The 23,906-nt window shown below is 35.5% G+C and overlaps 1 pseudogene; it reads left to right on the forward strand.

Moving 5' to 3' along the window:
- LOC138160941 (sodium channel modifier 1 pseudogene) overlaps positions 1 to 23,906 on the forward strand; it is a 68,887-nt pseudogene that overhangs the window by 43,510 nt on the left and 1,471 nt on the right.

Consider the following 23,906-nt stretch of genomic DNA (forward strand, 5'->3'; position numbering starts at 1 on the left):
AGCTGCTGCTGATCTGGAGTCCCTCTGGCCGTTGGCTGGTCAGGCCCGCCCTGGGGCTAAAGCCTCGATGTGGGGCTGGACTAGGCTCCCAGAGCGCTGTGCTGGATTCCTGCTGGCCTGTCCTCAGCGGGAGGTTAGCTTCTCTGTGTCATTTTGTGGGTTCTGCAGCCCTAAGTTTGTTTAGAATTCCCTTTTTACATGGATTGGGGAGGGTGGAAGCTGGAGCCGCGGGAGGGTCTTGCTTCTACTCCGCCATCTTGGCTCCGCCCCCCCATAATTTCTTACTATTTTTACAAATCACAACATTTTAAAATCTGACCTCTCCATTCTACTTTGATAGCCACCATTGCAGTTTATGCTTTCAACACCTTTCATTAGAGTATTCCACTCTTTTCCTAATTGGTCTCCCTTCCTCAGGTGTCTCCTTATTCTAATATATTTTCCATCAACTTCCAAAATTATTTTTAAGCACAGATCTGAATATATTAATCCCTTTTCAATAAACTCCAGTGACCCATTATTTTCTCTAGGATAAAATAAAAATTACTCCATTGGGCTTTTAAAGCCCAGCAAATCCTGGTGCCAAGCTGTCTTTTTGGCTTCATCATACTTTATAAACTTTACCCTTCTTTTTCTCTCTCTCTCTCTCTCTCTCTCTCTCTCTCTCTCTCTCTCTGTCTCTCTCTCTGTCTCTCTCTGTCTCTGTCTCTGTCTCTCTCTGTCTCACTCTCTCTTTGTCTCTCTCTGTCTCTGTCTCTGTCTCTCTCCCCCCAAACTGCTTTTAATCTTATACATGGTATATTACATCATATTTATACGCTTTGGCACTAGTAGTCCCTGCTACTGGAATTCACTTCCCTCTCAACTCTGTTTCATAGCACGCCTCTCTTCCTTTAAGACAAGGCCTAGGAACCATCTTCACTAAGATGGTTTCCCTGGTTCCCCCTCCTTGAATTTTTAGTTTTTTTTTCTTTTATAACTACCTTATATACAATTTTTTTATATATTTATATTTTATCTCCTCTGGGAAAAGGGATTTTTTAAATGTGTATCTCTAGAGGCTACTTCATAGGGCTATGAACCAAAGTCTCAAAAATGATAGGCACTTAGGTAATTAATAAAGGCTTCTTGATGAAATAATTAACTGGTATTTATATCTCTATTTAAATTGGTTGACAATGTACACTCAGTCATTTTTCTGCAATCTATAGGTTTATTTTTGCCCTAGGGAACTCTACAGTCCAGCTTTTATGTAAAAGAAAAAAATATTTTTATTAGATTCAGACCTTCTCCCCTTTTACTGATATAGTAACAGTCTCATAGTACTTGCACAAGTGACAATAGAAGTTGATCATAAGCAAAGTTGTTGAATTTCTGTATAAAATATCTGCTTTACCCAAATAAATCCTTTTTATATAATGCTTATTTTTATACAATCTTGTTATAACCTTACTTTAAAATCAGAACCAACTATTAATATTAAAACAATCTCTCCATATATTTTCTATATTCATCAAATCACCAGACTTAACAAGTATAGTAGTCTACACTTTTAAAGTAGTTGTAACTTTAAAATTGACTTAAAATTTTAATAATTATCAAATCACAATTAATCACACATTAAAAGTAAATATAGTTACCCATACATATATGCAGTGAAATAGCAAATCAGTGTCATTGTCATTAATTTGGAACATGGTCAAACAATGTGCATTTATGATTAAACAAAATACAATTAATTGAAAATATATATATTTAGAAAAAATTCTCCTACATAACCCCATGTGAAGTAGGTTTTTAGGGTTGATGATGTTCCCTATATGGTGTGATCATTCCTCTGTCCCTTGAAAAATGAAAGAGCACTTAATGAAGAATAAAGATGATTTGGGTTCAAATCCTTCTTCACATACTTATAATTATGTAAGTATGGGTAAGTCATATAATGTGTCTGAGTCTCTTTCTTCAGATATGAATTCGGAATCTTAGGGAATTAAGGAGATAGGGCTAATGGGGAGCTAAATTTACAATGAAACATTTTGTTAGTAATCTTAGTAAAAGGCTAGAGTTAGTTAAGAAGAAAATAAATTCTTATCTTGATGATTTAGGTCATCTGCTTGAAAGCATGAGGTTTAATCAGACCAGCTTTTGGAAGTCCATTTAGTTCTATGTAGTTCATGTGTTTCCATGGACAAACCTCTAAGGCATAATGCACTTGTGATGGGATTGGCTAGTTCAAGAAAAGCCTTTTTCAACTTTAACATCTCTCCAGAGCTAATTCTCCATCAGCAAATCCTTTGATACCCTAGGGTCATGTTCTCTCTGTGAGGAGGTAGTGCTTCAATGGAGGTTTTTGTGTACTACATTTTGAAGAAATTGCTTTCACAATTATTTCTAACATGTAACTTAATGCATCAAGATGTCTGAGAACAAAAAAAACATCACATATGTCTCCCTTTCAACTACAGAAATGTATTTGCTTTCCTAACTTTCTTTTGAGTGATAGGAAAAATCCCAAATAATGGAACAGTAAATTTGAATGAATTCACTTTTGAAGTTACAGTAAGTAGCAGGCTGTATTCTTTGTCTCCTAAATGGTTCAAAATTATGCTTAATTGCTTTGTTCTTGCTTTTAAAAGAGAACCAAATTCATAAATAATAATCTCAAGTGGCAGCTTCCAAGTGCTTGAAATCTCTCTTGGTATTTTGCTTTGTTACAGATATAGGCCAATGGGGGCAGATCACTCCCAGTGATTTTTAAATAATCTAAAATATTCTCTTTGACTTAAAACAAATACGACAGTTCATCTACTCTGTCTTGCTTGTAGGAAAAATATTTTCCAAAAATATTTAACTAAGGTTGTGAACCAGCCAATACCCAAATAAGTTCAAAAGTATTCTTTTGTCATCTCCTAGTACATATGTGATCAAATCAACCAAAAGACCAAACAAAACAAAGGAAACTAAAACAAAAGCACATTAAGGGCAAATTAAGACTTTTATTGACAGCTTATATGTTGATTGAGTGGTCCCATTTTCCTGAATTCTGAGAACATTTTGGAGCAATTTAGATAAAGAAACTCATGTTTATTTGCCACCATAAATTCCACTTATTTAAGGTTGGTGTTAGAAGCACATATAGAATATGGTTTGACTATGTCTACACTTAGTATGTGTACCATGATGTGGTTGGTATTATATTCAATGTCACAGCCTTGTTGATATTCTACTCCCAAAGAAACAAGGTGATCACACAAGACCCTTTCTTTATTCTTTGCCTAAATGTACATTTCTCCATCATCCTCTCATTAATTTTACTTGTTCATATATGAATCTATCCCTTCATTAGACTCTAAACTCAAAGAAAATAGTTGGCATTTTATACATGCATTCCTATACACCCAGAACTTAACACCTGATAGGCACTTCATGCATGTTTGTTAACATTCAGTAAATCATATCCATCATAGAATTTCACCTTTTTTCTCCCTTCATTTTAAACACATTTAAGAGCTTTTAGAAACTGTTAAGGTATTAGTCAGAATTGATGAAAGTTCAGAGAGTACATGTTTTATAAACTAAGTTATTTTCCTATCCTAGACAACAGCGAACATAAATGTACATGTATAAACACATTCATACATATACATATATGTATATATATGCATATACATTATAAAGTACTTTTTCAACCTTAAAATGATATTCATGCTCATATTACTTTAAGGTTCACAAAATTATGTACTTATATCTATGTATAATTTTTGTGAACTTTACACATACACCTGCTACATATCTACATCAATTTAATTTTACTCTTATAAAAGCCTTGTGAGGTTGGTGCTTATTATCCCCATTTAATAGGTAAGGAAACTGAATCTGAAGGAAGTTAGGTGACCAGGTGACTACCCCAAATCTCACAGCTAGTAGCTGTCCAAGGTGGACTTTGTATTCAGATCATCCTAACTCTGAGCTCAGGGCTTTCTCTTGCCTATGCTATTCTCTTATATGTAAAACTAGCACGTTGGATTGGATGGTCTCTGATATTCTTTTTGGCTCCAGACCTATAATATTAATGTTAGTCTTTTTAAAAAATACTTTGACCAGACAACAACAAAAATATCATTTCAGTCAAAGCAAATAATCCTGTATAACCAGAATCATTTTATGAGGTTTTAGTCTAAGTCAATGAACTAAGAGAAAATGCAGTCTCCTTTTCATCCTTTCCCCAAGTCCACTAAAGTTACCTTCCAAGAGCAAAAGAGGCAAAGTGGAGATTGTTTCTGAAAAGAGAGGAAAATTAATCTTAATCTAATGTTGACCTTAAGAAATAATTTTGAAATGGGCAAAGTTTGTTATCTTTACACTCATTTTTTTTCTGTAGAATTTTTAAATCCATGTAAGTATTTATTACCACACAAGGCATAACATTCTTGCTCTCATACTGCCCAGAGACAGTTTGCTATGAAAAGTTGCATATGATATAAAGCAGTAGTTTCCAACGATGCTATCCATACCTGGGACCCCCACCATTCAAGGTCTACTGATTCTGTATTCTCCTATCACCTACTAGCTAGAGTCAATTAGAGTATTAATTTAAGTTTTGAAAATTTTGATTTGAACTTTATACGTGCTGAAAAAGAAAAGTACTGTATTCATGCAGGAGATGATATACATACATACGTACACACATACATACATACATGTACATACATTCATATATGTATCATCTTTATTTACTTGCCATTCTTTTGGTCACTGCTTTGTATCCATTATAAGATAACATCATGACCAACAAGGTGCTGTACCTTTCGTTTTGGCAAAATAGGATGGAGATAAATAAGCAGGGCACATGTAACTAACACATTTGGGTCCAGCCCTAACCCAGTCAAGACGCAATATGATATCGAGTGAGTAATTTTGTTTCAGTAAAAAATGCATTTCTCATTTGCAAAATGGATTCAATAATATTTGGTCTTTCTAATCTTTGGTTTCTAAAAGGATTAAATGTGATAATTTATGAAAAGAAATTTAGAAATCAAAAGTATCACATAAATAAGAGCTATTATTAGAAGCCTGGACAACTATGTGCCACAGTTAATAGAATGTTGAGTCTGCAATCAGGAAGACTCATCTTCCTAAGTTCAAATCTAGGCTCATACATTTACTAGTTGTTTGACCCTGGGCAAGTGACTTAAGCCTCATCTGTAAATGAGGTTGAAAAGGAAGTGGCAAACTGCTCCAATACCTTTGCCAAGAAAACCTGAAATATGATCATGAAAAGTCAGACATAAATGAAATGACTAATTAACAGATTTCAAGGAACCCTTACGTTATGACTTTGTCACTTTTTTATAGACTTATCCACATTAATTTGGACCATCTAGACAAGAAGTCTCCAAATTTCTTGATCATACTTTGTTAACTTAAAAATAAAATCCATCCATCCATCCATCCATCCCTCTATCTATCTATCTATCTATCTATCTATCTATCTATCTATCTATCTATGATCTATCATCTATCTATCAATATATTTAAATTTTATCCCCAGAAAAAGTAGCTTTATATAAATTTATATTAAACTAATGTAATATGTGAACTAATATTGCATACATTAAAATATACAGGAATATAAATTTTAAATGATGATGCAATGAAACTACATGTAAACTACTTTGTTTAAGTATTTTACTTATTTAAAACTTTTAAAATATATTTTAAACATTTAATTCTATTTTATTGTAAGCATTTGGGGTTACAGAAATCTATCTTGCCCTACAATAAAATAGAGGAGAAGGGGATAGGAGAAGGGATAGGGTATGATATAAGAGAGGGCATATTGGGGAAAAGGGTAATCAGAATACACACTGTCTCGGGGTATGGGGAGGGGAGACATGGGAACAAAATTTGGAACTCAAAATCTTATGGAAGTAAATGTGATTATATGTGTGTGTGTGATATATGTGTGATATATATATATATATAATTTTATTTAACATTTACAAGCAAACTTTTTGTTCTGTCATTCTTTGCCCTAATTCTTCAACTCTTCCCATACCTCCTCACTTCAAACATCTAGTTCACTTAAATAAGGTCCTACTAAACTCACAAACATTACACCCAAATAAAACTAGGAACTTGGAACATGAAGGAGTGAACATCTTCCTTGTCACTTGCTTTTGGTTACATCCCTTTGAATTATACCTGAAAATTCACCACATCACACCTGGGAAGCAGCTCTATTATACTTTCATGCCATGTATATTATTTTAATTGATATCAGAAAAAAATGTGTAGTCCTTTTAAATTATGTGCTGTATTTTGAAATGATACAGAGATGTTAGAGGCAGTCCCTTTCTTCAAGTAGCATACAACCTAATGTAAGTGAGGGAGAGAATGCATACACAAATAGCAATAATTGAAAAAATTGATGGTAATAAATGCACAAATGGAAGTGGGACCTTTTGGTAAAATATGATAAAAGGTACTATCACATATCAAATCCATTTAATAGAATCATTGCACTCTCTTAATTTTCCTCTTACCTATCTGAACATTTTTTTCTGAATCTCATTTCCTGAATTATATTTCATATTCTTATTCCTATTAGTGGATGAACCCAGGCTACTAGCCTGAACCTCCTCTTTTATCACTTTGGATGAACTGGTTTATTAGATGACTCCCAAGCCTACATGCCCAAGTCTCATCTCTCCACTGGGCTCTAGTTCTAAAGTGCTAAGTGCCTACCTGGCATACCTCTCTGGATATACCCAATTATCAATTTATGATATTTGTTTTTTATCCCCAGAAAAAAGTAAGCTCTTTCACAAAAGGGATTATTTTGCTTTTATCTTAATATCCCTAGTCTTTAGCACAGTAAAGCCTCAATGAAAGTGCTTATTGAATTGTATCAGTTTGGATTGGATTGGTTTGGTCTCCCTAGATACCTCAAACACAAGATATCCAAAAATATTTTTTTCCAACATCCACCTGCCTTCCTTCCTTTCCTGTCTATCAAGAGCTCTCAATGCTTTCTGAAATCCCTCTAACAATACTATTGGGTAGACACTGCAAGATACTGATGAAGAAAGTGTAGGTTAGAATGGTGAAGTGACTTGTCTGCCTTTACATTATTAAAAGTCATTGGGGGCAGAATATGAACAGAGTTCCACCCATAGCCCAATATTGACACTTCCTCTACTACACTACAGTCTCATTATTTCCTTTACCCCCCCCCACTGGTATTCATTTCCTCATAAAAGACTACAGGGCTCCAATTATATATTGTATGATATTGGCGAAGGTATCTTTTGTTGCTAGATTCTTAAGGTTGAAGTTGTTGTCTTGCAGCTTATTTTTCTCCACTTTACCTCTATTTAGGGATTCATTTAAAATAAAAAGGAGCTATGTCACAAAGCTAAACTCGGTGTTTTCAAATCTTAGGACTGTCTATTTCATTTAAATGTACACTTATATAAGTGGTGCATGGGCTTTAGCCAATTTGTACTCAATTTTTTTCTCAGGCCTACTCATTTGCTGATTTCAAAGTTATAATTTAAGCCTTTTAGCACTGTACTGACTGCAAAATAAAACAACAATAAATCAGGCATTAAAACTTCAAGCAATGCAAAAACAGGAAGAGAGTTAATGATAAAGCTCATTTTGAATACATGTACAAATAATCTGACTTAATTTCTTTCAGTCCTTGGACGGTACATAAAGGAAACTCCACAACTGTGGAAAAATGAGTTCTGTAATTAAAATAATCATATCAAAGTTCATTTTCTTCTATTATATATCGTATTATGCACATTAAGTCAATTATCAAGGAATCTTCTCTGGTTTTTGGTTCCTTGAATGTAGAGAAACACCTTTCCTGATTTATTTTTTATTATTTTACCTAATGCAATAAATTTAATTACCAAGTAGCAGCCGTCCCTTGTTTCCTGGCTGGCCAGGGAAGAGAAAAAAATTATGACTGTTCACATTTTACCCTAATCATTTGAAGACAATTTAGTATAGAAACAATGACAGAAGTTAATAACAATAGAGTGCTATGCTATACAGTGACTCATCCCATACATTGCATGAAGAAGCTAATGAAGTTATACACTATTTATCACTCCATGATCATGAAAGAATTCAGTGATGACTGACAAATAGGTCAAAAGAGAATACAGGAGTTAGCAAAAAATGTATTTTACTGGTCCACGATGGGAACAGATAGTACTAAAAAGATTTATACATGTACCTGATGTGTTTAGTGAATAGTGTAACAACTTAAGCTGCATGTTTGAAGACTATATGCACTGTACTCCACATTCCAAGTACCTTCATTTTACATACTTCCCAATATTACATGCTCCCTTTTACTTCCCTATTACATACATTACATATTCGTACCTGGTAGAAACTAGATGTAAATTTCTTCTTTATGTTGGGTAGCAAAGTATTTTTTCTTCTTTAAAATTTTATCTACTCAACCCTATTTCTCTCCATGCTTGATATAGGGTAGGTGAGCATTGTTTACACCTATTTGTGTACATGTTGTATCCCTAAATAGAATGAAAGCTCTCTGGAGACATGGGGCCTTTTTCTTTTTGTATCTGTCTCTCTCTCTCTCTGTGTTTCTGTCTCTCTGTCTCTCTCTCTGTCTCTCTGTCTCTCTGTCTCTCTCTCTGTATCTCTCTCTCTCTCTCTCTCTGTCTTTCTGTCTCTCTCTCTGTCTGTCTTTCTGTCTCTCTCTCTCTCTCTCTCTCTCTCTCTCTCTCTCTCTCTGTCTCTGTCTCTCTCTGTCTCTGTCTCTCTCTCTGTCTCACTCTCTTTCTCTCTGTCTCTCTCTCCCTCATTTTAATCACTGGCAGCTAGCACCCTGTCTGGTACATGGTAGGTACTTGTTACTATATATGCTGATTAATTGATGATGATGAAAAAATTATTCATTAAAATGCCAGTGGTAATTGCTGAAGATATATCAAAAAGGGTATTTTTTTGCTTCAAGATTAGTTTTCAATCAGAATATCAGAACTAAGAAAAGAAATCCTTAGGAGCCATTGGTTTAGGTATCAGTACATTTTATGCATGTTAATGCACTCACCCCTTAATGTGATTCATTTCCTTAGTCACATCATATTCACACTAGGACTTCTAAAGAGGTCACTTATTTTACTAATGCAGGTTTTTCATAATTTTGTGCAAATTGAAGAGAGAATTAGAGCATATCCAGAGGCCAGAGACCTGGAATAGGTCATATATGTATGTGTACATATATGTCTATGTGTGCATCTATTTTTCTTTCCACTATAGCATTCTGTACTCCAACTCCAATACTCATCTCACTCAAATGAGTTGTTTTCATTCCTTTTTTAATGATTATTCTCCTCTTTTTATCTTCTCTTATTTTCCACAGAGTTCAGGTAGAAATATGATTATGACATTAAGCAGCAGAAGCAGTATCATGGTTGTTATCCTAATTTTTCCTCATATTTGTTGAGTGCAACTAAAACGGTCCTTGGGCATGTCACAATGCTGATAATGTTATTTTATGTTTAGTTGTACATAGATGGATTAAAGGATTTCTTTTGATTATTTTTAAAGTGGAGGACTGAATGAAGGTGGGAGAATGAAGTCCAAGTTCGGCCTAGTTCTACAATCACCTCTCCTCTCTGCCCCCACAACAACTTAAAAGCACATCAAGAAGGAATTCTGAGTAGGAAAGGCAAAAAAGTCACAGTCAGTCATTTTCTCCTTCTAAGAATGATGTGGGAAGATGAAAATAGAGGTCTGCTGTCCAGAAGTATGGCAAAGAAGAGGCGTTTCCTAAAAGCTGTGGCATCAGGGATTGATTATGAGGTGGTAGAAACACCCAGGGATGGTAAAGAGATTGAACATCTGGTCAGAAAGAGATTCTTCGGGTCCTCTGTATTAGCACTAGGGCTAGCATGAAGTGATTTTTGAAAATTATACCCAGTACCCAGTTCCAGTTCACAGTTCCAGGGTGGATAGAGGCAGTTACAGTTGTAAAATAACAAGGCCCCCATGTGGATAAGGACCAGATCACAAACCAGGAGGCAGTGACCAGAACTTTTCCTCATATCATACCTCCATGGAATCAATAAAAAATAGGCTTCCAGACTGAGCTGTGAAAGCAGCAGAAGGACATAAAAGTTCAGGTATACCAAGAATTGAACAGAGCTCAATATTAACATAAAGTCCATGATAAAAAAAAAATAAAAAGGTTTGAAAATTGAATGAACACCAAATAAAGAACCTGACCATAAAAGCTTCTATGGTGACAGACAAATTTAGGGCACAAACTCGGAAGAATATGATGACTTAAAAACATCAATGAGAAAAGTGTCAAAACAAACAAACAAGCAAGCAAATGAAACAAAAACAACAGTTTGGACACAAGTCCAGCAAGAATGCCTTAAAGAAAAGAAGACAGTCGATAATAAGGACATAAATGCAACTAGAAAAAAAGGAGTCAAATACTACAGAGCCACAGTCAGAATCACATGAGATTAAGCAGCAACAATTGTAATAGAGCAGAGAACTTGGAATATGATATTCTGGAAGACACAGGAGCCAGGATTATAACCAATAGTAACTTACCTAAGAAAATTGAATATCATTTTACTTGTGAAAAATAAAAAGAAAGGTTGGGAATAATTAAAAGTCCATCAATGTTGAGACCTTTCAATCATTCCTGATGTTATTTAGCAAAAGGAGTTTGTTGTTAATATTTATATTTGTAATAATTTCTAGTGCAATTCATTAGTTTGTAATCTCAAAGATGTTTTGAGTTCTATACTCCAAATGTAAAGAATTTGTTATTTGTTTATGAAAGATAGCACACTTGACTTGCCACTCTATCATGTCATGCTGTGTATTCAATAGGTAATGCATTTTATACATTCTGGGAATTTATTACACAGTATCCATAATTTTCTTGCATAATCTATATTGAGAAATCCAGAATCTTTAAGGATGATTCATTTGTAATAACTGGTGGAGATGACCATATCCTGAATTGCCATGTTAAACAACTCTCTTTCTCTAAACATTTAATACATGGCCAAGTGTGAGGCATCCCAAAAGGACCTCTGGCTCACTCTAAAATTAAAAAAAGATACTGATTTCATCTTGAGTATGAATCTGTCGTAATTCAGGTCTTGGAATGGGTCAGTTTTCTCACACACCAACCGGGAGTAAAACCAGAGAAATATTAGATAGATAGATAGATAGATAGATAGATAGATAGATAGATAGATAGATAGATAGATAGACAGACAGACCTAAATCATTGATACAAAGCTTAGTTATGTGTTATTTCTAATCTCCACAGAGTGAGAACTTCTCAAAACCCACTAGAAAAAGTACTCCATAAACAGCATGAACATGAGGCGAGTAATGTTTTATTGTCTCCACCAGATAAAATGCTTTAAATGTAAAAAGAACCTCATAATCACATACACTAAGTAGGGAAAACAAACATTACAAGTATAAACCACACTAAGTGGAATTCCTGAATTAGATACTTTTATATGCACCTCAGACCTGTGCTTTCTGAGGTATTCACAAGGTCCCCAAACTCCTAGTCAGCAAAGCATAGCTTTGATTTTAGTCCTCCAGACGCATAAAATTCATGTTTCATGTTTCATAAACACTTCTTTTACTGAATTTATCTCAAAGCCTCCCCCCCAAAAAAATAAAAATCTTCCTCACTTTCCCTACCCCATAAACTAGGACATCCACCTTCAGAACTCTTGTACGTTCAAATTCACAAGGAAGTGACAGTGTTTTTAAACATTGTTTTCTCAGGATTGCTGGTTGATGGTCAGGAAGAGTCAATTCATCAACTAGCATTTATTTAGTGCTTACTGTGTGGTAGGCACTGTGATCAGGGTGGTGCCAAGGGCAAATGAATGACTTTCTTGGTCATTTGGGATTTTGAGCCTACAACCACCTTCACTCTCCATCTAGTCACTCATTCTTACTCTTCCTCTGATAGCTTTTTTCTTGTCCTGTATTCTGTTCTACACTTATGGGCTTGTCACTGGAAACCATCACACTCAAATTAGAAACAACTGTGCAGTACAAAGAATAGCTTTGTAGCCAGAAAATTTGGGTTTAAAATCATACTTCCTCCATGAACTTGCTGTATTTTTTGGATAACATGATTCTCCCAAAGCATCACTTTCAACAATAAAAATTATTAGAGTTGTGGGGTGGCTAGGTGGCACATTGAATAGAGCACTGGCCCTGGAGTCAGGAGGACCTGAGTTCAAATCCTGCCTCAGAAAATTAATACAAAAAAAGCCATGTGACCTTGGGCAAGTCAATTAACCCCAATTTCCCTCCAAAAAGCAAAACATAAAACATTAAGAAAAGAAAATTAATGGAGTTGGACTAGATGATTATGAAGGTTCCTTTATTCTTTAAAAATCCTTGGCTATACCATGGAACTTTTCAGTTCTTTGCTTATCTCAACCCTCTATATTAGCAAAAATAAAAGTTCCTCATAATGGTTTTGGTATCTTCCATCAGAGGAAGAACTGTTAAAACTAAACTAAGGTAATAGAAATTTCTTTGAAGTCTTTTGAAACCTTACAGAATCTCTCTCAGATTCACAGAATAAGACTCAGGATGATCCAGCATACCATTAAAAACATAAAATCACCTGTGAATAAATGATATATAATATATGAGACCATTATAGGATTTCTATCAAGATCAGTGAGATTCCTGAGTAAGCCACATCAAAAAACCAAAAGCCAAAACATTGGTTGAAGCAAAAGGTTCTGACTCATTGCATCTATTACTTAGGGTATGTTTATGCATATCTCAGTTTTGCAGAAAGTTAGGCATTATTATATGGGATGTAAGACACAAGCAAAGACAAGGTTTACCTGAGATAAATGTATCACTGGGAATAAAACCCTTACATCTTCCTTAGAAATGATAAGAATTTTGATATAATGCTGTGAAAATTATAAATTTCATGTTAGGAAAAGCTTTCTGGGTCCCAGAGTGAACTATTGGAGAAAGATAATTACTATGTGCCTAACACTGAAATATACACTTAGATCACATTTAATGGACAGTGTATTTTTTTGGCAAGGAATCTCCCTGGTGCTGTAGGACGTTACCGCGTTTTGTTTTGTTGTTAAGTCATAGTGAGTATTCCTAGAGGGGAAAAGTAGTTTATTGTAAAAAGCAGGAAAAATGAACAATGACAACAACAAATAGTACTTGCATGCATGTATGATCTCATTATGCCTGTGCTACTGGGAAAATAATATATCACTGAAATATGAAAGTTAAGAATAGATTCATTTGGGTTTCAAAGTATGATTTAGTTGATGGAGGAAAAGATGGCATCTTTTTTATCACCTTTCTGCCTTAGGCCCCTTTACTGTGGTTGAATCACTCCTACTTGTCATCATTCCAAGATAATTGGGAGATATTAATTTCTACCTCAAAATGAACATTTAAGGGCTTATTCAGAGCCTCAGAGACACATTTTTCTTATTGAGGAAAGGGCAGATACACCTGAAGGAATCAAAGTTTATGGTTGATTCTTTTTTACATGCCATATTTTCCTGGAAACATTGGTAGAACCTGTGTTTAGTCATTATTTTGCTAGTGGATTTTTTTTGGCCAGCATATCTGGTTGATAGATAAGAATTCCTGAGACTAGTCACATAGAAGTAGAATGGAAAAAGCAAAGTCAAGTAAGAAATGTCAAGAAAATAGCTGTCTAGTTTACATGGCTTCAGAACTTTTTTTAAAATAGACATATATATAATATTTATGTAAATATATATTTTGTCATCTCTCAAACAATTAAAAAAAATTAAAGTGGCAGATCAGATTTGGCATGTGGGCCATAGTTTACTGGCACTGTTTCTTGAATTTGTATATATAGAGAGTGAGGTGTGTGTGTGTGTGTGTAGGGGGTTGTAGGTATAAACACACATAGTCTCCCAAATGTATATGTATGTGTGTATTTGTGTCTCCAGATTAATTAAATATGGTGAATATTTGTCCTCCTGAAGCCTACCTGGAATTTGGGAGTTTATGAACTGTACTGCAGAAATTGCTTGGAACTTTTAATGTGGCATTTCAGTGGCCATCCATAATTCAATTATGTGGACTTTGCTGAGAATCTTTGGTTCTAAAACCTGGAGGGGGTACTTGAGAGACCCATATATGACCTTCCCAGGGGACCTGAGACTTTTAGAAGTGGGCATGTGAGTAACTATTTCAAATACACCCTAACTGATTTGCTTAGAGAAGTATGATATTAGTGTAAGCAGTTCATAAGGAAAGGAAGTCTCTGCCTTTACCTTTTTGTGAATTGTAACTCTCCTTTTGAAACATATTTTGAGTGGGTAACAAGGGTTCTCTGTAGAGGGATCCAAATAGGCCTTCCACCCAACACAGGGATGAGGTATTTGGGTACCAGTAGTTTTAGTGCTGGAAACATCAGTCATAGGGAGGCCAGATACTGGAGGAGTTTGAGAGTTTAAGCTAGGTTCTAAACACATGACCCTCTCAATTCAGCTTCAGGGTTGGGACAAAATAAGTCACTTGCAAAACATTAAATATGTGATGATGGAAGAGGTTTATTTTTCCCTAATACAGCAAGGATATAAAATGAGTATTTAGTGGCCCTTAACTCTTTAGATGCACTTTCCCTTTTCAACATCTGAGAATATTTTGGACACGGTTTCAAGTACCCATCTAGTTTAAGAGATGTCAAATACCTCTATCTGGGACATTTTACACCCCAGACCAGGAAGTTGCATAAAGGAAAATCCTGCCTGGAGGAGAAGAAGGTGAAGAAGAAATCAACTCAGGGAAGTGAGAGAAATTGCATTAGGAAACTCCTGGGATGGCTTCTAGGGCAGTGTTCAGGTCTCCGAAATGGGAGGGGGGAAGTCATCATTCAGGGGACACATGCAAATATTGTTTGACCCCAGCACGGAGGGATGGGCACATTATTTGAAATCACTTTGTTTTATTAGAATGGGGAGAAGGATAATGTAGTAGCAGTGTGCAAAAAAAAACGAGTTGTGCCACCCAGAAGTAGCAGACAGCAGTATAAATCACAAGGGTTGCAGGATAAACAGTGACAGGAGTCAAGAGAGTGGACATAGGCATAAGCAGGATCAAAATAGAGTTTGGACATAGGCATGGACAATGGCAAACCCATGTCCAGTATGGCTCTATACTCATTAAAATTCAAGTTACTAGTACCCGGTATATTGCTTATATTATGATGCCCAATGTTCATTGAATATTTTCTAGAAAGAGTTTAGCGGACTAAGGGTTGGTATTATTGTGAGGTTGCCAACTTGGTAAAGAAGAACAATGTAGCAATCCAGTCTTGCAGACGAAGAGATGGGGGATGCTCTCAGGAGACACCACAAAGTGGTTAGATCTGTTATCCCTTCATCCAGAAAACACTGAGTAGACGGTAAGATCAAGGTGATTTGTGTAACCAACATTGGTAATAGGATGGGACTGACGGTAAATATTAGTGATCTCTTAGCTACATGGCCCGGGCTCATTGATGAGGATTAGTGACTGTGGCAGTTACTGTTATCTCTGCTGTATCCCTGATGATCCTGCTTCTGCTGTTGCTTATTGTCACTGCTTTCTATCAGATGTACTGTGAGCTTCAAAGATTTGCGATTGCTCACTACATGAGCCAGATCATTAAAATTCTGGAGTTGTGGAGAGGAAAAGACAAGTATTTCTGGTCTGTATTCTTGTCTATATTCTGTCACTCCAGGAGGCCATTAAATTGCTTGTTTTTTGTTGTCATGGTTAGATGTATTTCTTTTCCCCCACAGCCTGCACATTCACTCATATCCTTCACTGATCCTGTTGTAGAAGTCAGCACACATTTTCCCAATTAACTGTTTCCTTTCTAATGTTAACTACATTGATTGTATTTGTAAGGAAACTTTCAAAGTTTTATATAAAAAGTACATAACTTTTGTCAAATAGACTTATTATTTTTTTTCAATGAAGCATGAACCCAGATCCTCAGGTGACAACCTAATTAGATGATATAGGGAGTTTGAGAAGGGAAGGAAAAGTTTGAAATAGATACTGTGGTGAGTGGAAGAATGGATTAATTAAAGAGGTAAAAAAATCATTTGATGTACTGAGGATTGAGTTTATATATGTAAGAAAAATTTGAAGTGGACACAGCAAAATTTTGTAATTTTTCTAGGTCTATTCAGCAAGTCATGGATAAGAAAGAACATAGTAGATGTGAGATTAATAATCCAAGTTCAGGGTTTGGCATGGCAAAATCAACAACAGGACAAAGGGGCCAGAGATTAAAATCTGGAGCATAATATAGCATTAACTTGATTCCTCCAGGTGTTGAGCTAGATGAGGAAGGAGCTTGTAACCACAACAAGAATGATAGGCTGGGAAAAGCACTGAGGAATGGAAGGATTAGAAATCCAAGTGTGAATAAATAAAAGGATTAAGGGCCAATCAGTCCCAAGTCAGTGAGACTATTATAATGGTAGAATATTATGCTCAGATAAAGAAATTTTGGAATTTAAGAGCATGGAAATTGAATACTTGTAACTGATGATCAAGGATATAACCATCTCTGAGTATAGTTTAGATAAAGTAGAGACAGGCAGGGAGGCAAGGGCAACAAGCATTTATATAGTGCCTAATATATGCTAGGTGCTATGTTAATACCGTTTTTTGAAATTTATTACTTCATTTGGCACTTGAAACAACCCTGGCTTTGTAGGTGTTATTATTAGTTCCATTTACAGATTGAGAATTTGAGACAGAGGTTGTGACTTGCACATAATCACTTCTCCAAATAATGTCTTAGACTGGAATTGAACTCAGGTTTTCTTGCCTCCAATTCCAGTATGGTATCTCTTGTCTATGATCATGATAATTAACTAATTATGACACAAGGGGATATAAAATGTTTAGACTGAAATTACAAGTTAGGTGGCAGCTAGGTGGCTCAGTGGATAGAGAAAACAACCATAGTGAAGAGGTCATGAGTTCAAATCAAGCCTCAGACATGTACCAATTGTGTGAGCCTGGGCAAGTCACTTAACCCCAATTCCCTCCAAGGAAGGAAGGAAAGAAGGAAGGAAGGAAGGAAAGAAGGAAGGAAGGAAGGAAGGAAGGAAGGAAGGAAGGAAGGAAGGAAGGAAGGAAGGAAGGAAGGAAGGAAGGAAGGAAGGAAGGAAGGAAGGAAGGAAGGAAGGAAGGAAGGAAGAAAGGAAGGAAGGAAGGAAGGAAGGGAGGGAGGAAGGAAAGAAATGAAGGTAAAAAGGAACAAAGGAAGGAAAGAAGAAATTGCAGGTAAGATGTCAAGAAATGAGGTGGAAAGAAAGACTTTAAGCCAGTCTTTACAGTCACTGAGGAGGGAAGCAGAAACTCCAGGGAGTCAATAGATAACAGCTACTAGATTCTTGATTGAGTGATACAATTGGATTGAATGTACCTCAAGAAAGGATATATTGCTGATTGAAAGTAGTAGAGGAAGAGTATGGAGGCTGGAATAAAGAACAACCTGACCAGGGGTGGGTATGAATGAACATGAACTAGTAATGGAAAGAGTGGTCAGAGAAGCACTCCCATTGCCAGTGAACCCAGCACTAGTGAGATTGAGAAAGTAGAAAGAATAAGAATGAAAGAAAAAAAATAAGATGAAAGCAGGTTTTTAAATTATGAGACAGGAAATCAAAAGATATTGCTTTGATTGAGACTGTCCCCATCTTCACTCTGCCCTTATGAAATTTTCCTCTGCCTTCTCTTTGTCTCTCTTGGATTCCACATTGAGTTTAGTCTACTTTATACATCATTTAATGAGATAAGTTTAACTTTCCAATATAAAGGAGGAGTTCCAATAAAGGTCCCTTGAAATGGCCATAAGAATCTTCTGGCATCACTGATTCAATCTAGATAAAGGCTCTGATGAAGTCAATTAGAGCAGTTCCCTTTGATCGCCCTACCCCCTGGTTAAGGAGCCTATAGAGTCACATAGATCTTTAAGCAGTTATGAAAAAGTGAGTTCATATGACAAGATCTGCCTGGGTTTGAAGAATCATCATTACTGCAGTTGAAATCCAAAGATACTATTTTTTAACCTTGTCTTTCTACATAAAATCTCCCATGAATTTATTTTCTTCTACATATCCTTCCTAAGATGATGGCAATTTGTTGCAAATCCAATATCTAGAATGTGGGACACTCAACCCCATTAGTTAGGATCATAATGAGGAAGCTGTCATTTAAATCAATCCTCAAGCATTTATTAAATAGTACAAATTTAGTTCTACAAAAACTACAAAATGCTATGCTAATTGATAATTATAGAAGTACAAAAAATGAATGATTCTTTTTCACAATTAGCCTACTTTTTGTAAGGGCAGCTAGTATATGCAGTGGATAGGGTGATGGGCCTGAAGTCAGGAAGAACTGAGTTCAGATGTGACCTCAGACTCTTACTATCTATGTGGCCCTGGCCAGGTCACTGAACTTCAGTTTCCTCTTCTGGAAAACAATGATATTAATAATACAGAACTCCCTGGGACATAGTGGGTATCAAATGATATAATAATTTTAAAGCATTTAGCAATGCACTTGGCATATTTATGAATGTGAGCTATTACAATTATAGTTATTATTCTGATGAGGAAGAGAATGCATTTGAGTATATCAGGAGCATATATGCATATTAGTCTGAATTACTGTTATTCCTCATTCTTGGGAAATTATGGGTTGATCACTAGGTACCATCCTAGTAGCATGGGAGAAGGCCCTTATGAGGTTCAAATTATAGTATACAAAGTTTTAGAATGGTATCGCCTATGCTGTTGCCCATAATAACTTTCACTGTTGCTGGGACGGCTTTGATCCATAAAGCTGCTTACTTTGCGTGTCCTACATCATTAGAACTCTACTAGAATGCTACCCGCTTTACAGGACCTTTATCACTGCCTGTGTTAAATGCTTAGACTTTTTCTCGAATCATTGTTCATGCTATTGATTATATCAATATTCTCTCCAATCCAGGATGTTACTACCCTGGCTGGTCCATTACATTGTCAAAGAATGACAATAAAAATTGGCATAAATACATTGTTTAGTTATTTATGGTATATTGTATTGAAACAGGTGACATAGGCTTTCTGAATCAGACACATAAAATTATTTTAAGGAGCATTGGCATAGTAAAGTAATTTGTTTTCCTATGCCTACATGTAATGGTAATGGGAATTTGAAGATCTCCCCTGCCCCTTGATAGGCTTAAGTGAATATGAGGACAATCCCTGATTTGAAAATATACTCTGCCCCCCTAATAGGCTGAATTTCGTTACATGGGGCCTGTGGTGGGAGGCTTGTTTTTCAGGAACACCCGCACCTTGTTATTTTGTGATTGGGCAGTGGGTCACAAGTATTGTGATGTTCTCTGACCCTGGAGAAGCCTATGTATACCCTTATATGAGGTGTTGCTTTAGGGCTCACTTATGAGAAGAGTTGTGTGATTTGGCCTGATGAGACTCTGAGCAGCCATTGAGCCCACCCCCCCACTTTGAAAACCCAGATATTGGTGCTTCTCCCTCTGGTAACTACCTATGTATGTGTGTAAGGGTCAGACAGCTAGAAGCCCTGTCTGTTGTTCTGCTGACATGTAATTTTCTGTTGGTATTTTTTGTCTACTTGTAACTTCTGTTTTTATTCTCTGATATTCAAGGTTCTGATATTTTCCCCCCTTACCAGATAAATGATATATGTTTCTTTAAAATAAGATTGTTAACCCTCCTTTCAGTTGCTTTTCTTTAGAAAAGCAGATCAAAGAACCCGTGATAGCAGCCATCTTGGGTATGCTATGGTACTTGCTGCTATATTATATTATTAGAGAGGAAATAATTTTTACCCTTCTTACAAACTTTTAATGGTTTCAGCTGGAGTCATAATGACTCTCAGGATATGGAAATAGAATTCCTCTCAAATCCTTCCTTTTCTTTTGTTTGGTGTTCACTGTACCAGATGGTTTGGGCAACTCCAAGTGTTTTCATACATCCTTTCTCTTATTTATGGACTTAGAATTCATCTTAGCCCCAAAAAGTTATTGACTCCCCAAAATTTATAATGTCCATTCCCACAATACAGTTGCTGTGGTTAAGCACCACAACTATGATTCTAATAGGGTCTTCTTTCAACCCTCAGCTTTTCTTTTTCTTATTTGTTCTCCTTCCAAATGTCAAACTGGTAATTAAGAGAAGTAATTGGGGGATTAATAACAACATAAAATTTGTCAAACAATATACAAATTGTCCAACAATAAAATACTAAAACAATAAAAAATAACTGGGAACTATGAATTAATTAAATTAATGAATTAATTAATTATGAATTTTTAAAAATGGTCAAACAATAAAAAATAACTGTTAATTGAGAATAAATTGGGGATTTCTTTGCTTTATGGTGATCTGTCTGCTCATTTCAAAGACACCCCTATGCTACCCTCACCTTATCAGGAATCCACATCTAATATAGAGCCTGCATTCCCTCTTGTGGTTCTAAAGTTCAAACATAGGAAAACCTCTACTATACTTTTAGGGGGAATTCATTACTGAGTTTCTTTAAGTCTTAATGCAGGGTTGGTATAGCTCCAGACTGCCAAGTAAGGCCTTGGCATTAGGCATAACTTAAACCTGGGAAACAAAATATACCTTACTACCACAATAAAATGTTGCAGAACACATTAATGAGCATTTCCATAGTTTAGCTGGCACACATCTCTTTAACCCCATATGTCAGTAACAATATGCATATGAAGTAGAAATTGCCTCATCCAGCCATTATACAAATAAATAGTACTATGGATAGTTGCTGCAGCTGCCTTGATTTCCTGTTTGAATTTTGTCAGATAGTCTGCTCTTGTGTGTTGGGAGAAGCCCATGGCTAACAATCCATGCCACTCATGTGGAATTTCTTTCTTTTTTTTTAAGCACTTGGGGTTAAGTAACTTGCTCAAGGATACACGGCCAGTTATTTGTGTGTGTGTGTGTGTGTGTGTGTGTGTGTGAGTGTGTGTGTGTTTATGTGGGTGTTAAGTATCTGAGCCCGAACCCATCCCATGTCTCCTGACTCTGGGGCAGGCATTCTTACTCACTGCACCACCTGGCTGCCCTTGGATTTCTTTAAGAAGATAGGATTAAGTGCTTCTAGCATGATTTGGTCATAGGGTATAGGATACTACAAAGCCAGTTCACCAAAGTCATCGCTTTAATAATTTCATCAATTTCTTCACCATGCCTTTATTAGTGATTACTCTAGTGACTTATCAGGTTGTTCTTGTTTTTTTCTTCTTTAATTTGACCTTTAGCCTCCTATATCCCTGTTGATGAAAAACTCCTTCCCTACCAATGAGAAGGAAATCCTTCCTTGCCATGAAAGTTGTTCCAGAGGGTCACTTCCTTCTGGGGTGGATAGCTGCTTCTCATCTCTATTATAATTCTCATTTTCTTCCCTATTTCCTAGTCTTTGCATAATTCAAGAGATTTCCCAGGTTGGGACTTTTATTATCCATGTCAATATCCTTAAATATCCAGTAGGAAAATCCCACTATGTTAATAGGTTACCAATGACTCTCAAAACCAATGAAAGAATTCATGTAATCGAAGAAGTTTGTAAATCCACAAATCAGTTGTTACTTTTTCTATATGGTCCCTTTTCTGCTTTAATTAGGAGACCATCCATATGGTCATTCTAGAGTCACATTTTGTTTGAGACAATGCCAAAATTGTTATTAGAGAAAGCCCTGAAGAGCTTCTGATATCTGAACTTCCCGATTTGAATGTAAATTAGCCACTCAAAAACAAATGTCATAGGGATTTTTATTTAATGTAGGTCTAGAAAGTTCATTTCCATTGAGGGAATAATAAACTCTAACAAATAAATATTGATCCACTGAGATATAAAATTGTTCAAAAATGTAAAATATTCCATCTGGAGATGCTGTACTGTGACTTAATGTTGTACCATGCCATGCATCACCATAGGTTAATATAAAGAAATAGTGGAGAAAAATTACTTCAAATGCCTGAAAATTCACTTACTTGAAATCTCACTGTAAACTTAAATGGGCTATATCAAGGCTAGATTTTTTAAAAAAGAATGTTTTTTGTCAATATGATAAAAGTTTGTTTATGTGATGAATTTTAAAATACATTTTAAAAGCTTGTGAATTCAATGTTAAAAAATGTAGAAGTTATTTCGGCAAAAAGCTGTATTACATATAAAAAGTTATTCAGATTTAAAAATTTTAATATTTATTTTATAAGGCAATAAGTTTAATTATTTTATTGTGCCCCTAATAATTCATATGCTGTGATAATTTGGCTTACTTGTTAAGCATTTGTATTAAATAAAAATATATGTATATAATTTAACATTTTTCATTGCTGAATTTTTTAAGGATCTTTCTTTTTAATCTCATTTAATGATAAAGACAACATACGTGTTAATAGATAGAGAAACTACTAAGAGGTGGAATTATTAAAGGAACCATGCATTATGATTTAATATCTTGTAAGCACTCATCATGTACAATAGGAATTTTAGAGTAAAAAGGATCAGATATTTGAAATAACAGTGTTTTGAGTTCTGATTGCTTGCTGCCATCACTCATCAGATTTACCCTTTTCAGAGCAAAAGCTTAACAATAAAGGCCCAGGATTAATGTTTTATGTTTCTGAAATGTTATTTGTCAATCTTTACAACTGAAAAAAAGGATTCAAAGTCATTTTCACCATGAGTCATTTCACAGAACAGTTTACCTGAAAGGACTATTCACAAAAGTCAAAACAATGAGGTGTCAGAATGATTGCAAATGAAAAGAAGCTGTGAGTTCACACAAAAGGTTCTTATCTGCTACCTCAGATTCAGGGTTAATTCATGTAATAAAACTCATTTGGAGAAAAGCAATGAAGGCAGATATTATCAGCTGTCACTGAGGACTTTTAAAGGGATAAGTTTTACAGTTCATGGATGGAGTCCCATTTATGTTAATGAAATCCAAATGAACGAATTTTGCTTCACTCACTTTACCAGGCAGTCCTTAGATATAGTAAAAAATCAGCTTCTGTGCAATTTTGATACATAGATCCTTCTTCTGTCCTCTCTGGACAAACAAGATAAATCTAACCATGCTTTTACCAGAGGGTCCTTCAAGTACTTGAAAGTAACCCCTACCTAAGTCTTCTCCTCACCAGACTAAACATTTCATTCCTTCAGTTGTCCCTCATGTGATATAGTTTTAAGACAAACACCATTGCTGCCACCTTCCTCTTAACAAGCTTAAGGAAACCATCTTATTAGCAGTTCACATTAAAAAATGCTTAGGAGTCTAATTGCTTCATTTTGTTAATGTTCTGTTTTTAATGTGATATGAGAACTAAACACAATTCAGGTGTGATTTGGTCAATGTTCAGAGTACAATGGGACTATTCAATTCTCTTGATCTCAGTACTATACCATTGTGGGAGATTCTGATTACCTAACTTGTTTTGGTCAGCCATGTTTTAATATTCCACTGCTGGGTTGCTTTTGTTGATGTTTTTCTTCATTATTTTTTTTTGTCTTACATTTACCAAATAATTATATATTATCTCAAAATAAAGATGAGAGAAGCCCTTATTGCCAGAACTTTTCCTCTCAGGGTTTTCATGATTATATTCTCTCTTGATCCTTCTAATTGCTTGAACTGCTCCATTCTGGTCTCCAAGCTGGCTCAGCACTTATAATCATAATTCTTAACTATTAGTGTACTGAATGCACTGTTCTGAATTTCTCTCTCTCTCTCTCTCTCTCTCTCTCTCTCTCTCTCT

The sequence above is a fragment of the Petaurus breviceps genome, unplaced genomic scaffold (assembly GCF_028583685.1).
Source record: "Petaurus breviceps papuanus isolate PSGF00001 unplaced genomic scaffold, PetGlider_PUasm1.0 183, whole genome shotgun sequence".
Lineage (NCBI taxonomy): Eukaryota > Metazoa > Chordata > Mammalia > Diprotodontia > Petauridae > Petaurus > Petaurus breviceps.